The sequence below is a fragment of the Cololabis saira genome, chromosome 6, assembly GCF_033807715.1.
Source record: "Cololabis saira isolate AMF1-May2022 chromosome 6, fColSai1.1, whole genome shotgun sequence".
Lineage (NCBI taxonomy): Eukaryota > Metazoa > Chordata > Actinopteri > Beloniformes > Belonidae > Cololabis > Cololabis saira.
In genome coordinates, this window is record NC_084592.1 from 9,954,871 (window position 1) to 9,970,469 (window position 15,599).

Genomic DNA, 15,599 nt, shown 5'->3' on the forward strand with positions numbered 1-15,599 from the left:
TCAAACTGAAAAGAGGAAAAAGTTTCTTTACAATAGAATGAAACAACTTTAGGCAAAATGTCTCCTCTTTCCTAGTTTTTCATTGAAATACGTTGTGTTTTCTCCTTCATAGAAGAGCTGACAAACAGAAAACGTAAAGACAAGTTGGTAGAAAATTACGGAACGAATGATTCATGCCAATTCTCTGTAAATATCTATGCTTTTTGAATGACAGCGCCCTCATTTTCATGCAATTATCCAGTCAGTCGCCGGCCTGCGGTGCAGTCATACAGGTAAATGTCAGGAGCTTCAGTTTTAATGTTCACGTCTAACATTAGAGAGCGGAACACATGTGATTTGAGTGATTTGGACCTCTGGCATATTTTCTTTTCTTCTTTTTTTACATTTCTGAAACTTTCTGAAACCACAATTGTTCCTTCCTTCTGTCTTTCCTTTACTCAACTTGTCCTTGACGTGTCAGTGTCTTTGTTTGTATTTTCATTTCTTATGAACGGAGGGATTTGGGAGGGTGTGGAAGTGATGCTGTCTGCGTTTCAGAGAGTAAATGTTTAACATTTACTTGTGATAGTAAAATGAATTTAATATTTACAGTGTGTGTGTGTGTGTGTGTGTGTGTGTGTGTGTGTGTGTGTGTGTGTGTGTGTGTGTGTGTTTGTGTGTGTGCGCGTTATTGCTCATCTAGGGTATTTTCCATCATTATTCCATTTCAGATGGGTCTACACTTCTAGCACAGGGCACAATGAGTATAAATGTCATTGTTCACAAGCCGAATCTTAATTATTTTGTTTTTTAAACCCAAACTTTTCCGTACTTCGGCATGCTTCAGACTCATCTTAAAACATCTCTTTGTTTCCACACAGTGCAAAAGCATGTTGTTAATTATTTTGGTGTACTAAAAATGGAAGTCTTGGGTGCCGGATAGCTCACTTTGTTGGGTAGGTGTAGCATATCCGGAGGCTATCAAGCCCAGGTTTGAGTCCTAGCTACAGGTCTTCCTTTTATCTCCATCCAAGGTTCCTGTCAATGTACTTTCTAATAAAAGCCCCTAGAACCCGTTGAACTGGTGCCTCGTGTAAGGAGTCTGGGGGCTGGCTTGAGTTTGAGGCCTCCCCCTAATTAGATGGACCTTCACCTTCACCTGAGAATATATATATATTATGCTTCAACCTTTCCCGCCATCCTGAAAAAAATTTTTTAAAAATTCTAATCTCCATATAATCATACCACCATCCCCATGCTCGTGCTGTTGGGATATAATTTGTGAATGATGTCCCCCACACATGCAAACGCTTCTAACTTTGTTCCACAAAAACATTTCTGAAATATACTCTGGCGCAAGCCCATGTAGCGCTTTATAAACTAATAAAAGAACTTTAAAATCAACACGAGAACTAACAGGTAGCCAGTGTAAGGATTTTAAAATGGGCCTAATGTGTGCTCCCCTTCTGGTCTGAGTCAGAACTCGCGCTGCAGCGTTTTGAACCAGTTGCAGCTTGTTGATGGTATTCTTGGGCAGACCAGTAAGGAGAGCATTACAGTAGTCTATCCTGCTAGTTATGAAGGCGTGCATTAGTCTCTCCGTGTTGCTCAGAGAGAGAAACGGCCTCACCTTAGAAATATTTTTTAAATGATACTTTTTTTTTTTTTAAATGATAAAATGCTGTTTTTGTGACACAGCGTACATGTGATTTGAAATTAAAATCTGAGTCAAATATGACTCCTAGATTTCTTGCCTCTTTGCTCGGGTGTATATTTTTTATTACAACAGAAGTTGTCTCTAGGATCTTTCCAGAGACCAGAACATGACCCCCGAGCAATTATTACATAAACAATGGCAAGTAAAAACTCCCCTTTAGGAGGGAAGAAACCTGGATCAGAACCTGGATCGTAAGGGGGGGCTCCTGACAAAAAGGGGGATAGGAAAGAGAGAATGAAGAACAGAGAAAGTAGGGACACACTGTCAAAGGTACAAAAGACCAGATATATTAGTATTAATTATCGGTGAGCAGGAGAACTAAGAGTTATAGGTACATATTACTGATACATTAGATTAGATAGATTACATTATGGTTAGCTGGTGGACTACAGAGCGACTATATAAAGGTGTAGACAGCCGAAACGGAGCAAACTTATGTTAACTAAAGGCAAAGATAAAATATTATGATTTAAACTTCATACATGCATTCATAATTGTGCTATATAAATACAGGACTGTCTCAGAAAATTAGAATATTATTATTTTCTTTAATGCAATTACAAAAACAAAAATGTCATACATTCTGGATTCATTACAAATCAACTGAAATATTGCAAGCCATTTATTATTTTAATATTAAATATTCCACGATGACTTTGGAGTTTTCCGAAAGACACTGTGTGGTCCCTCTACCGCGAAATCTAGTCCTTACTAATTATTTTCAGGGCTTTTGGTGACGATGGAAGCTACTTGTAAATGATACAAAAATCCTCTCACAGTGGTCTTTGGAAAAAGGTTAAATAAGTTGAAGGGGAGTGTTGCTAGAGAGCACACAGATACTGTCCTACGTTCAGGTCCAGGCTCTGGCCGGGTCACTCCAGGTGTTATTACTACAGGCTGTACTTAGGCTGTACCTTGGCATCTGTCTTGTCCCTGACATCGGTAAGGGGGGAAAAAACCACGAGTAATGATCCTGCCGCCACCATGTTTGACTGCGGGACTGTGATTTATAAGGTGTTGGGTATACCTGGTTTCCTCCCACACGTCATCAGATCAAAGACACTCTGTCTTCCGAAGAAAAATGTGAATCTTGTCCATCGCTATCTTTAGCTTTTTGGAGGACTTCCTGTCTGGAGACAAATCCTTTTATCCATAGCACACCCAGCTGGCATCAACTGTGGACAGGTGTGTGTTCTCCTAATCATATCCAGTGAATTCAATTAGAGACAGGTGAACTCCAAACTCCTGCAATATGAAGCTGATGTGTATGGTTTCTTTAATCACTGTCACCTTTTAAATCACCCAAATGTCGTTGTGGAAAGAACACAGTTACTTATTGACTTCTGGCAAAAACATTTGTTGACTCATGGACAGTTGACAAAACACAATTAGGGGAATTCCAACAACGGCCACACATGCACCTGTCCACCTGCACGCACAACAAGTTTTGTGTTTCATTTCACTGTCCTGCATGCAGACACTCACACAAATGCACAAATCAAACATTTTAGTCAGACGGGGCTCTGAAAAGAACTGGAAAAACTTCCAAGACAAACTAACGCTCTGTGGTGCCAACCAGCTGGAACGACGGTTCTTAAAGTCACACGTCATTCCTCACACTTTCAGGGAATAAAACCTTCCACCACAGATCTAAAACACACCTAACTTAAAAAGAAAAATAAATGGATAGATTAATAAATTAATGTGTTTTGCGCCCCTTCTGCCGAGCTAAAGTTTCTCTTTGTTTCATCACATGCACTTCCGAGACTCAGAACGCCTCTCAGCTGCGTGATGCCTCTCAATGTCCTGACCTGAAGTGAGAGAAGATCTCATGGACTTTGCTCGAGTGCTCTTCCCATCAGAGCAGTGCAGGTTCAACTGCCGGCGTCAGAACGTGGATGGATCCATCAAGGACAAGGACCCTTCAGTCCCCGTCACACAGCACGCAGCCTTCCACCAACATTCAGAGATGTTCTCAGATACACATAACACATACGTCTTTCTTCAACTATACCCTGCGTTGCAGTATAAACTTTCAAGCTGGCTGTTTTGTCAGTAAGCAACCAGCTGATATAATATTAATGCTTTATTGCTCATTATTTTTCCTCTTTTTTTGAGTTTACAAAAAAAAATGTAAATACCGTGTGACAGTATGAAGAACCTTTTATCATATAAAACTAGAACTGTGGGCTCAAATTAATAATAGGACAAAACTGTCTTTGAAAGAAAGAAATTGGAGAAATTAAAAAAGATAACATTTTTAAAAAGTACAAAATGTGTTGACAGCTACAAAGTTGAAGTTTACATGTTTGAAATCTGACCCTGTCTTTATGCTACAAACTGATTAAAGGGAACCTATTAAGGCATCTAATACCTATTTTAAACAGGCGTTGAATGTCTTAAAAACAAGCTTTTGATTGTTTTTGATAAATAAATGAGATATTCAGCCTCTGAGCCATGTCTTTATCTTCCCATTCTCTAACCTCATTATCTATGCAGGATTCTGAGTGGGCGGGGCTATGATAATGAGGTTCTGTGCTGATTGGTTGCCTGAATGACGCGATACACCGCTACGAAAAAATGGCGGAAGCTCCGGCTGGCGGAGTTAGTTGTGGGCGTGGTTTGCATTTTGGTTACGTAACGACGGGAGCAGAATCTGAACGGCTCGTAGATCCACATCACACTGGATGGATCATCCGGGCGGCTGTACAGACACTGCAGAATTTGGTTGCTTTCCTCCTTCTCTGAGTTGGCAGGCTGAGGGGAGACCACTTTATATATGTTAAAGCAAGAAAAAACTTGTTTTCCATAATAGGTCCCTTTTAAATGGAGACAAAGGAGTCACAAATTAAAGTATCCAAGCAGACGGCTGACGATCTTGTTGCCTTCAACTACAGGTCCTTTGATTCAGAATATAAACTTGAATCAATGTGTATACACTTTATGCAGACCTGAGAAACTAAACTGTTTGTCTTTTGTTTCTACCAAATTAAAATGCAGAATTTGCATAATGAGGACTAGAGTGAAACTTTGTTAAATCTCTCTTAATGTTGTTTTTTTTCCTTCGTATTTTTAATATTTGGTTGTTTTCCATTGCTTTTACCCACCGAACTAGTTTAGAACTTGATAGCTGCTTTCTCTTGATTGAACGATCACCGGCACAAGGGGCAGGATTCATCACCATGATAACCACAAGCAACACTGGCTGTAAAACATGGTATGAAGACTTGTTACTTTTCGTAGTACAATTATAACAGTTTAACAAATTATCTCTACCATATAAGGCCATCTCAGGAGGTCACGCTCATTCCCGAGACCATGCTGATTTTCTACTAAAAACTTTATAATAAAGACTAAATTAGTGCTGTTGAGCGATTAAAAAATCTGTAAATAATTAATCTAATTATTTTCTTTTTTAATCGCACCTAAAAATTGCAGAGAAAAGCCCTCCACTTGCGGTGTTTCCCTTTAAATTCATTACATTATTGTGGCAGATCAAAATATTGATATATAACATCAAAAAGTGGCTTTATAAAGTCTTTTTTTTTTTTTTTACAGAGTTGAACAGATGCAGTCCTAGCTGTTTACATCCACTTGGCAAGAACATTCACCAGCCTCTCTGTCGCAGACGTGCGCATGCGCGCGGTGCTCTCCTAGAATCTAGTTTGGAGAAGAGCGTTGCCGTGGCAACATCTCTGCTGCTAACGTTAGCTGTGGCTGAGCCCGCGACCGGGTGCTTTGTGTTTATGTGGCTAAACTTGAGTTGCTTTGGTGGTGAGCAAAGTCCTTTCCACAAAGACACGTATCTCTCTACCTTTATCCTTTATCAATGGTGCCATCGGGGCGTTTTTGAAATGTAAATTCCCCATTCACTGGACCGACAACTTTCACATCCTCCTCCATTTTCACTTCTCCGCTACTCTCCGCCCCAGGCCTGTCCAGCTACACTGGGAGTCTACCAGCGTTGATAAACACGCCCACACACAGGGACAGCCAATCAGTGTCCACTTCAAGGTGTGACCGACTGTTGCTTCCCACCCACAACTCAAGCACAAGTAGCCCACTGCACAAACACAGATTTCACAATAAAGCCAACTCGCAAACAGAAAAAGTGGACATTAAAAAATAGATTAAGCAATTAAAAAACATAACGGGCTAGATATGCCTGTGATTAATTAATCGCAATTAATATGCTAATTTGACACCCCTAGACGAACTATTGATTCAAACATTCAAACATTATAACCGTCTTACATGAAATAATAATAACAATATGGAAGTGCAAAAAAAAAATAAAAGCAAGTGATTAAATGTTTGTGACAAAGTCAAAATTAACCTTTTTGTTGTCTCGCTAAATCACCAACATTAAGGTCACTGTTTATAGGTGGAGACTAGTTTGTCTGAATAAACTGCGAGGTATTGTTTTGGTAGCCATATGACGAAGCCAAAACCATCGTCAGTGAGCAGAGACATCAAAGATCTGGATGTGAACGTTTGAGAAGAAGTGAACGGAGAATCAGAGAAGTTTCCAGGACTCATTGTGAGAGGTGTGCTCTCTGCAGGGACATTGAAAGAAGTGAGGGAAATTCCCGCTCAATGTGAAGGGAATTCACACACGAGCACACACATTAGCATGCATGCATGCGTGCACGCAAGTATTATTTTTGTCGCATTGGCATTAGTATTTCCCCCCCTCACTGTCACAGCAATACGGGCAGTTAAAGCATATGAGTATGTGTAAAACGGATGGTTTTTGCAATCCTACTGTGCTTTGGGGCTTGTCTGTGTGTTTGTGTGTGTTTGTTCTGGGTGGGAGAAAACGTTGGTTTGCGGTGAGTGTTTCCTGTCAGTGACAAGTTAATGGGACCACCTTTCTCTCGGAAGAGGAGGGGACAGCCCCCCAGATCCCCCATGTGTGTCCCTTGATACTAAACCAAACTTGCAGCTACTTCCAGTTAGCTCTCCACACACAGTCATACCTTCTGCACTTCATCTCTAAAGCATGAAGAGCACAATGCATTTGTTAATCTGCATTGTTTATTATAGTTCAATTTTATTCAAACGTTTTAAAGCAGAAGATTGATTAAGACTGTCACAAGTCAAAAGTTGCAGCAAGTGAACAAAAAATATGACAAAACAAAGAGTACTTGAGAAAAAAACAATATGTTTCTTTTGAAATAATAGAAACTGAAAGAAAAAAAGAAAAATGTCCCATTTAATAAAGATTTTTCCATTTATTATAAAGGTATAGGTACATTTTGGGGACATTTTTGTTTTCATTTGCTTCTACCAATGAGCTAAATGGTGAACATAAACCCAAGGAAATGATTCTGTGAAACCCGCTCTGAGGTGTTTACTCTGTATGTCATCATCCCAAACTTTCCCATGGACAATCCCTTCATCAGAGCGCTCGACTGTTTGACGTCTCTGCAACAGCAGGCAAAAAAAAAAGAAAAAGTACCTATTTTGGTCAACACACCCTTGCTTTCAGAACATCTTGTGTCTCTGAATGAGTAAAAAAAATAACATTTTTTGACTTCCTGTAAGCTGTATTTTTTACTACAGTTAGTTTATGGATTTGTTTTGTTTGTGTCTGTTGTGAAAAAAACTGGAAATCCCGATAAAGGAAATGTATTGTTATTTACAAATTTTACATTTTATGCAATTGATTCCCACAAAAGCTCACCATGAAAAATAAATAAATGTCCGACTAAGATACTAGTTTCTTTTTTTAAATTTCAAACCAGTTCCCTGACAATTGGAAAACTTTTCAGGTGAGTCCAAGCACAAGAAAAAGTAGATTTAAATGTATTTTTCCCAGATTCTGTTGAGGCTTTAGGCATTGATAAAAGAGAGAAGAAGAAATAACTAAATGTTGAAAATAAGCCTTGAGTATGAACAACAAAAAAACAATCCATCAAGCCTGAGTTTTAAGATTGATTGATTGATTGAATTAGACTTTTCAATTGAAAATTGACTTTTTAATTAGAATATAATTTGATTAAACTGAATATCTGAATTAATTGACTGTATATATTTGAATTGAATTAAACTGGACTGGATTATAATTGCACAGATAATTAGCTCAAAATTAATACATTGGTTTTAATAGATTATATTTAATTGGATTGGATTAAATGTATCACATTGGATTGTTATTACACTGGACAGAGATAAGCTACGATGTATTTGTGAGCTAACTCTTGTGTTTTGTTTTTTGGATTTTAAATATCCACAGACATGTCATCCAGAAATTAGACATATTTTTATTAGAAATCTCCTGAATTCTTACCTGCCTTTAAGAAAATTCCCAACACAGAGAAAGAATAGAACTGGTCCCAGGATTGTTCCCTGGAGAACACCACTCGCTGCACAGACTGCTATCTGCCTGATAGATCATTTTGAATCAGTTTATCGAGTGGCAGCTGGTGTTTGAAGCAGAGAATCAAGTATAAAACTGTGAACTTGAATAAACTAGCGGAGTCCAGGGTCGTTATGTGTTGTAAATGTATCTGGTGTAGTCATCTTACAGCTGGAAGATTGATGGTTTGATCAATAGCCCTTTGAAGTGTCAAGATATCCTTGAACACGGTGTTGAATCAACACATTGCCCTTGCTGTTCTCATTAGTGTGTGATTATAGAAACAACTAAGCTGCACAGTATATATTGAGTGAATATATAAAATGTGAAGTGCTGAATGAGAAAAACACTCTAAAGACCTTTGATAAACCAAAATAAAAAATGTGCTTTATAAATGTGGACCATGTTCTGGGTCTCTGGAAAGCGCCTAGAGACAACTTCTGTTGTAATAGACACTATATAAATAAGATTGAATTGAATTGAATTGAACCATTTACTAAATAGAAGTAGAGCTGAAATGCTTGGTCTTATTTCACCCGAATATAACAATCTTAGATAATCATTGAAATCATTTTGTAGAAGCACGTACATGCACATCTCATTTCATCCTTTTCGAATGTGAGTTTTCTGCCACTTATTGCATTATTTTGGGTAAAGAATTCATTGTAACTGATGTCTCTCTGGACTCAGAGGTTATTTTCTGAGTTTTTGTATCAAACAGCTTAGAAAAAACACAAATTAATGGTGACAATGATAAAAAAAAAAGATGAGTTTAGCAATGAACTGACAGGAAGACATTTACGTCATCTATCGAAAACCTTGGACAAAGTATTATCTGAGCAGTCACAGAAATGCGTTGATAAAACTGGAATATATTGCATCATTAGTTGAGTTTGTTCAATTTACAACAAGTTTAGAATATAACAGAATAATGCAATCATGAATTCCCTTGTTGAATCCTAATGTGTCATTTCTTTTGCACTTCTTCATCCACCTTAGATGGATGTGTCACCTTTGCGCCGTGCAGTATGTTCACCAAGTCTTAAATATTGTGTGTCGTTCAACCAGACCAGCATAAATGGCTGAACGATGCCGCTCGCTCCCCAAAGACTGAATAAAATAAAGAAGTCAATACTTTTTAGGCTTCTGGCATTGAACTGTGCTGTTTTTAAAAGACTGACTGATAATCTGATAAAATATTCGTAAAAAGAAACCATTGTCATTTTGTTTTTTCATTCTCAAGGCTTTTGAGAATCTTGACAAGTGTATAGTTATTGGTCAGTAATTGTTAACACAGGAATAAAAGCATATTTACTATAGAGGGAATATTATTGGTGTCCATGGTGAAATTAAAAGAAAGAATCATCTATGGCAGTGTAATAAAAGCTTCTTATTTAAAAAGAAATAAGCCTCCAATCTTTCAGGAACTGCTTGCGCCTCTTTAATCTAATCTAATCTAATCTGATCTGAGAGTTTTGAGGACTTTTGAGGTCCACAAATGGTTCAAACTAAGGGACGGACATGTCACACAGCATGGAGAAATCCTGATGAGCAGTGATGACATATATGAACCAGGAACCAGAGGCAGTTCCAATCGCTCTACTTGGTTTAATCATTCTTGCAGGATTTTCCATGCAGCCAGTTATGTTTGTCCTCCGTTAATGCATTTACTGCCTCTGTCCAGCTGCAAAACATCATAGCAGATACAGGAGCTCACAGTCATTTTTTAATTAGGTTCAAATGATTGTTCAGTTGAACTTGTTTACAACTGTAGGAAATTACAGCCTTTCACTAAAATTCTTGGATTTTAACTGAAACAACTAAATTTGAGGCAGCAGCTTGGCTGGATCGTTGCCTTCCCCTCCACGCAGGCTATTTCACTCCCCCACTGGGTGAATTCACTCTCCCATGTGTTTGGATGGCACTCAAGCTCACTGACGCAGTGCCGAGATGGACAAAATTCCATTTGATTACCAAATGATTGTTAATATTTTCTAAGACACTACACTACAATTAGACATTTAATTCTATTAGCCCTCTATTGCTGTCCTTACCTGTCTTGGTTCGACTTAAAGGCTTGAAGGACTTTTAGTGTTTACTTGCCAGCTTTGAATTCATTCTGTTTGGCTGCAATCAAAACAGCCTCTTGATGAGTAATGCAAGAGAAGGAGAGAATGAGACTGAAGTCGAGACAGAGGAGGGGAGAAAGACGTGAAAGAAATGCAAGAGTTGAGAAAAATTAGTGAGGGAAACAGAAAGAAAAAAAGAGAGGTGCTAGGCCCTCATCATCATCCGCCCACACATATTCCATCCACTTCTCCATCACTCCATTACCTCCATGTAAATGACAGCTCTCTGTGTCCCGCTGAGGGGAGAAAAAGGCCTATTAACACCACAGCACAGAAAGCCCGAGCACTGTTCAGCCCACGCAGAGTGGACCTCCTTCACCCTCACACTCCCACACATGTAAAAACACACTCATACATATGAACACAGATACACACAGCTGGCGAGAGGAGAGCAGGACTGATGCAAAGAAGAGGTGCGCTTACAGGATGGTCATTCAGCAGGAAGAGTCTCTAATTTGCCGCACAGAAGTGGAAAAGAAGATGAAGTCACTTATAATGCCTTGATTGTTGCGGGTGTGGGCTCCAAGTGTAGGCAATATGCCCATCAAACATGACTGTACGTACCAGACTGGATCATGACTCCTATCTCATTTCTAGCCGCTGCAACTGTCACGTCCTAATGCACATTTTTGTCAAATGTTGAAACAATTTCCTGAGTTTTAATGATATGACTGTGCCATACTTTGATCAATTTCTTGCAAAGATACGTACGAAGTACAATGACTCCCTTCAGCTCTGTTCATGGCAGCTGGTTTTAGGGGGTAGAGTCAGATTCTTGACTCCGCCTCCCTCATTCATGCATTATGCCACTTTGGAAATCGGTATTATAGCTTGTTCCTACCTGGTTCCTTGGTGAATACAACATGCTTTGAATCTAGGAGGAGTAAAAGATGGGGAAGCTGGGTAATTCTCCCCCTATCTGGGTCTGTGATGTCACAGTACCCTGCAAATCTGAACAGCTCACTTAATTAGATATTTTCGGTCTAAGGAGCTTCAACAGTTGTGGTTCAATTCAGTTTAGCAGGCTCAGAAGAAAAACGTGCTTTGTGCGTTGACTGTTTCTGTTCCAGTTGAGCCCTCTGAGCGAACAAGAACCATAGTATTTTAGACCCTATTCTACCCAGACTCAATGAGGTTTTTGCTTTAATCAACACCTTCATATTGGATTAGATCAATAAAACATTGTCTAATGGCTATGTGCCACTGAGTTTTACAGTTGCTGTAATTTAACCTTAAACCCTGACTTTGATTGTTGTGGCTACTTTATTTATTATTTATTTATTTATTTATTTTACTTATTTGATTTATTTTATTGAACCTTGAGAAAAAAAGCCTGCTTGTTTGTTTGCATAAACCTTGTGAATAAAGTTGATTCTCATTCTTCCCAGCAGGTGATCCTGATCTGTCCCCTCGACCTCCAACCGGTCCCGGCAGATAGCTGCCCTTCCTGAGTCTGGTTCTGTCAGAGGTTTCTTCCTGTTAAAGAGGAGTTTTTTCCTTTCCGCGATTGCCTGCTGTTTGCTCAGGACGGGGGAATGTATCGCAGAAAAGGTTGGATGAAATCCTTTGGTTTCCTTCGCAATAATTATGAGTTATTTTATTGGCTTTGTATTAATTGGACTAATTTGGAATGAGTTAACTTGTATTGCTGAAGTAACTTGAGATTATATTTGTCATGTTTTGGCACTATATGAATAAAGATTAACTGAATTGAAGTCAAAACATCAGTATTTACATATTTAGATTTAGATATTAAAATAATGTCGCTAAGGTTTGGGGATTATAAAACCTTAGCTTTAGTTTTTTTTGCATGCGTGTGATTAACCTGACATCAACAAACGTTCCAAGAACAATCTCAAAGCCTGAAACTCCTTACCTGTGAGCCGTGTGTGTGTGAAGGTGGGGGGGGGTGCTTGATAAGCCACACAATGTGTCTGTTCACTGATACAAATTTGCTCTGGACTGCCACATGCCAAAGCACCCAGATATCACATCAACTTCCCTTCCATAATATTATTCAGCTGGTGGAAACATGGGATAATATTTGGAGGAGGAATGGAAAAGACAACGGCAGAATGTGGACGGCATTCATCTCCTATCGCAGCCCCCGTGGAGCTGTGTTTGGGTTGCTGCCGCCCTACTAAACCACATTTGCAATTTCTGATTGCAACAGCAACACAAGCACGTGTTTTCTGGGTGTCTCATGGACGTTGGGTCCCAGGGTAGATCGGGCCAGCGTCACCCACACAGCGAACCTTTTTTTTCTCCATGCATTAATGAAGATTTCTTAACCAGGCCAGGAGGTCTGGAGGTTGCATAATAGACTATAAGGCTGCTATAATTAATAATAGTCAAACAAACAAGCCATAGAGTAACACCATAGTTATCAAAATTAGCACTTATTGATTACAGGGTTACAACAGATTTCTAGAGCCTTGTATTTTTAAATCCAGTTAAACTAAACACTATGTGGGTTCTGCATCAAACCTAATGCATAAATTAGTATGCTGGGATAAAAAGAGCCAGGTGAAGTATAGCGACTGGAAGAAATGGCAAACATGATTTGACTCCACGTTATTTAACCCCTGTCTGCTAAGACAGTTGGAGAGTTTCTGAAGCTGCAAACACAAATGCTTGATGACAGGTGGATGGAAGACACTTTTTTTCTCACTTTGCATGTCATAGTTTCCTTTCACCTCATCTTCTCACTTCTCAACTCCTCCCCTTGAGATGTGAAGAGAGATGGCGAGGAGATGCAAATATGATTATTGGGCATCATCTGCCACTGGTTTTATTACAGTTTTTATTATGTTATTATTTACTGGGAACCAGATTATTCAACAATCTCCCGATTTTGTGTGTGGGTAGATAAAAATATGTAAGCATGTAGGATTACAAACTCATGATTTTGTAAAGATTTCACAAATGGGTTGATGTCAACATGAATCCAAAATGTGGCTTGATGGATATGAACACAGGGTCATGTTGCACTCCACTTGCTAAAGTCTTAAATCTGTAGTTTGTTGTGCAAATTCAATCAGCCTACAATATTTTGGCAAAATCAGTCTGTTCTGGGAGCGTAATATGCAGGTTTGAAACCAACCATTTAGTTTAAAAACATGTGTGTTTAGAAGACACAACAGATTTTGGAAGCTACCTGAATGCAGCGGTGCTCCGCAAATATGCACTGGATATTTACAGTTGTGTTGGATTAAGAAACTCTCAAAGCCCTGGTTTAGATATGAAGTAATTGACAGCACGATTTAGTTGTTTTTGGTGAGAAATCATTGTGTCTGACAATTCTACAAAACATAAACTTAAGACTCTATTATACAAATACTATATGTGTGTATGCAGGAGGTGTGGGAAGATCCAAATTCACAAGCAAAGTCTTTGAATAATAAACCAGAGTACTGCATTCGGAGGCAAAACAGATGGACAGGCAGGGAAAAGGGGGGAAATAAAAGAATATATTCTCACAAGAGACAGGTGTTAACATTCGGGAGAGATGGGGACAAGGGAAGCCAAATCAGAGTATCTGGAGAAAGCCCATGTAGGCAGGAGAAAAGGGGACACGGAAACTCCGCACAGAAATCCTCCCGACTGAGATTTCAACAGGGAGTTTTGTTAACTGTGCTGCTAGATTCTGGTGGGTCTTTTTTTTCTTCATTTATTTCTTGTTTTTTTTTTTGTATAATTTTAAGACCTCGATGGAGGTTTTATGCTCAGACATTTAAAAAATCACAATAACAAGCTCCAAAGGTTAGTATTAGCCCGTTCCATCGGCTCTGTAGCTGCTGACTCCAGGTCACAAAACTCAGTTGTCTCTTTTAAAGAAGAACAAAGGAGTTTTTCACATTACTGTAAATATCAGTTTCAATTTCACTTGATGGAGTATTAGCTTACTGCTGACTGCTTGAGGGGGCATGATGGCGCCTGAGCTTGGCCCTGCGGCATTGCTCCAGTCGCTATTTCTCAGTCTTTGAGACATTTGAATATTTCTGTAATGTTTTCACTTATCATATCATCTACATTCCTGTCTGCAGGGTTTTCTGCTGTTTTTACGAATGATTTGCATACCTGTTTGGTCGGGATGTGAGTTCCTATGAGAACAAGTATGGTGATGTCTTCTTACCGCTGTGTATTCACTCCTCTGCCTCTCCTGTGTACCACTTGCTGTAAAGAGGCCCGGATGATCACAATACTAATCCTAAAAAGCATGAGAGTTCTGGAAAAAGTTCCAGTAACCAGGCATAATGAAATGCTCTGGAGGCCTGGCGTTGCAGCCAAATTGAAGAATGTGCTTGCGTCGACACCTAAGAAAGCCCCTAAGGATGTGGATGCTTCTCCGTATCTTTGGGGGCCTGGAAGGATCTTGATGGATCCTCCCATCTGACTTTTGTTCTGCCCCTGGATAAAAACCTCCCGATTGCTTTCTCCAGCCGAGAGTGAGTAGAGTGGATCGGGGCTGCACGTGCGTTCAGCGCTTGCACCTACTTATCGGGGACTTTACATTTCACATCAATGCTGTTTGTGCTTCTAATTTTGAGTTTTTACATTTTATTGAGTCTTTTAATCTAGCGGAGCACATTTCTGGGCCGATGCAGTGTAAAGGCCACACGTTAGATTTGATGTCTTCACACAGACTTGTTATTGACCTGGGTGGAGGACTTCCTCATCAATGATCACAGGTGCATCACTTTTAATCTGTTCTTTAACATCATTTCTGAGTTTCCTATACTGTACAGTTAATTGGTCAGCACTTCATTCACTAGGATGTTGCAGATTGTTTCTACGATTTATTTACTTTAAACTCTGATCCTGATTAAGATGTGGAAACTTTTGCTCAGATATTTAATAAGCAGTGGTCCTCTTTGCTTGCAAAAATGGCTCCAAAGAAAACCAGGCTACCTTCCTCCAAAAAGTCTCCCTTGTGATAAATAACTTATCTGTCATCTATCTTGAGAACTTTTTAACTGTCTTAAATAATACAGGAAGGATGTTTTTACAAACTTCATTAAATTGAAACTTCTCTTGTCGGGGCTACAAGTTGTGTTTTAATGGCAGCTGTTTGTGGTTGTTTTTCTCTGCTTGTTTTTCTGGGCTGAAGTTCAGCTTCTGACACTGTTGATGACAGTATCTTGTTAGACAGGCTGCACAAGATGAGGGATGTTTGTGGCTCTGCTATAGATTGGTTCCCTGCCTACCTTACTGACAGGAGCTTTCCCGTGTTTCTCAAATGCCTTGCTTCACAAAAGGTTCCCCTGTCTTCTGGTGTTCCGCAAGGATCTGTTGTTGCACCTATGTTATTTGCTTGTTGTTTGTTACTTATTTGCAAAGATTAGCAACATTATCTACCATCTTTACACTGATGATACCCAGCTCCTCTTGTCTTTTGTTCCTGATGACACCT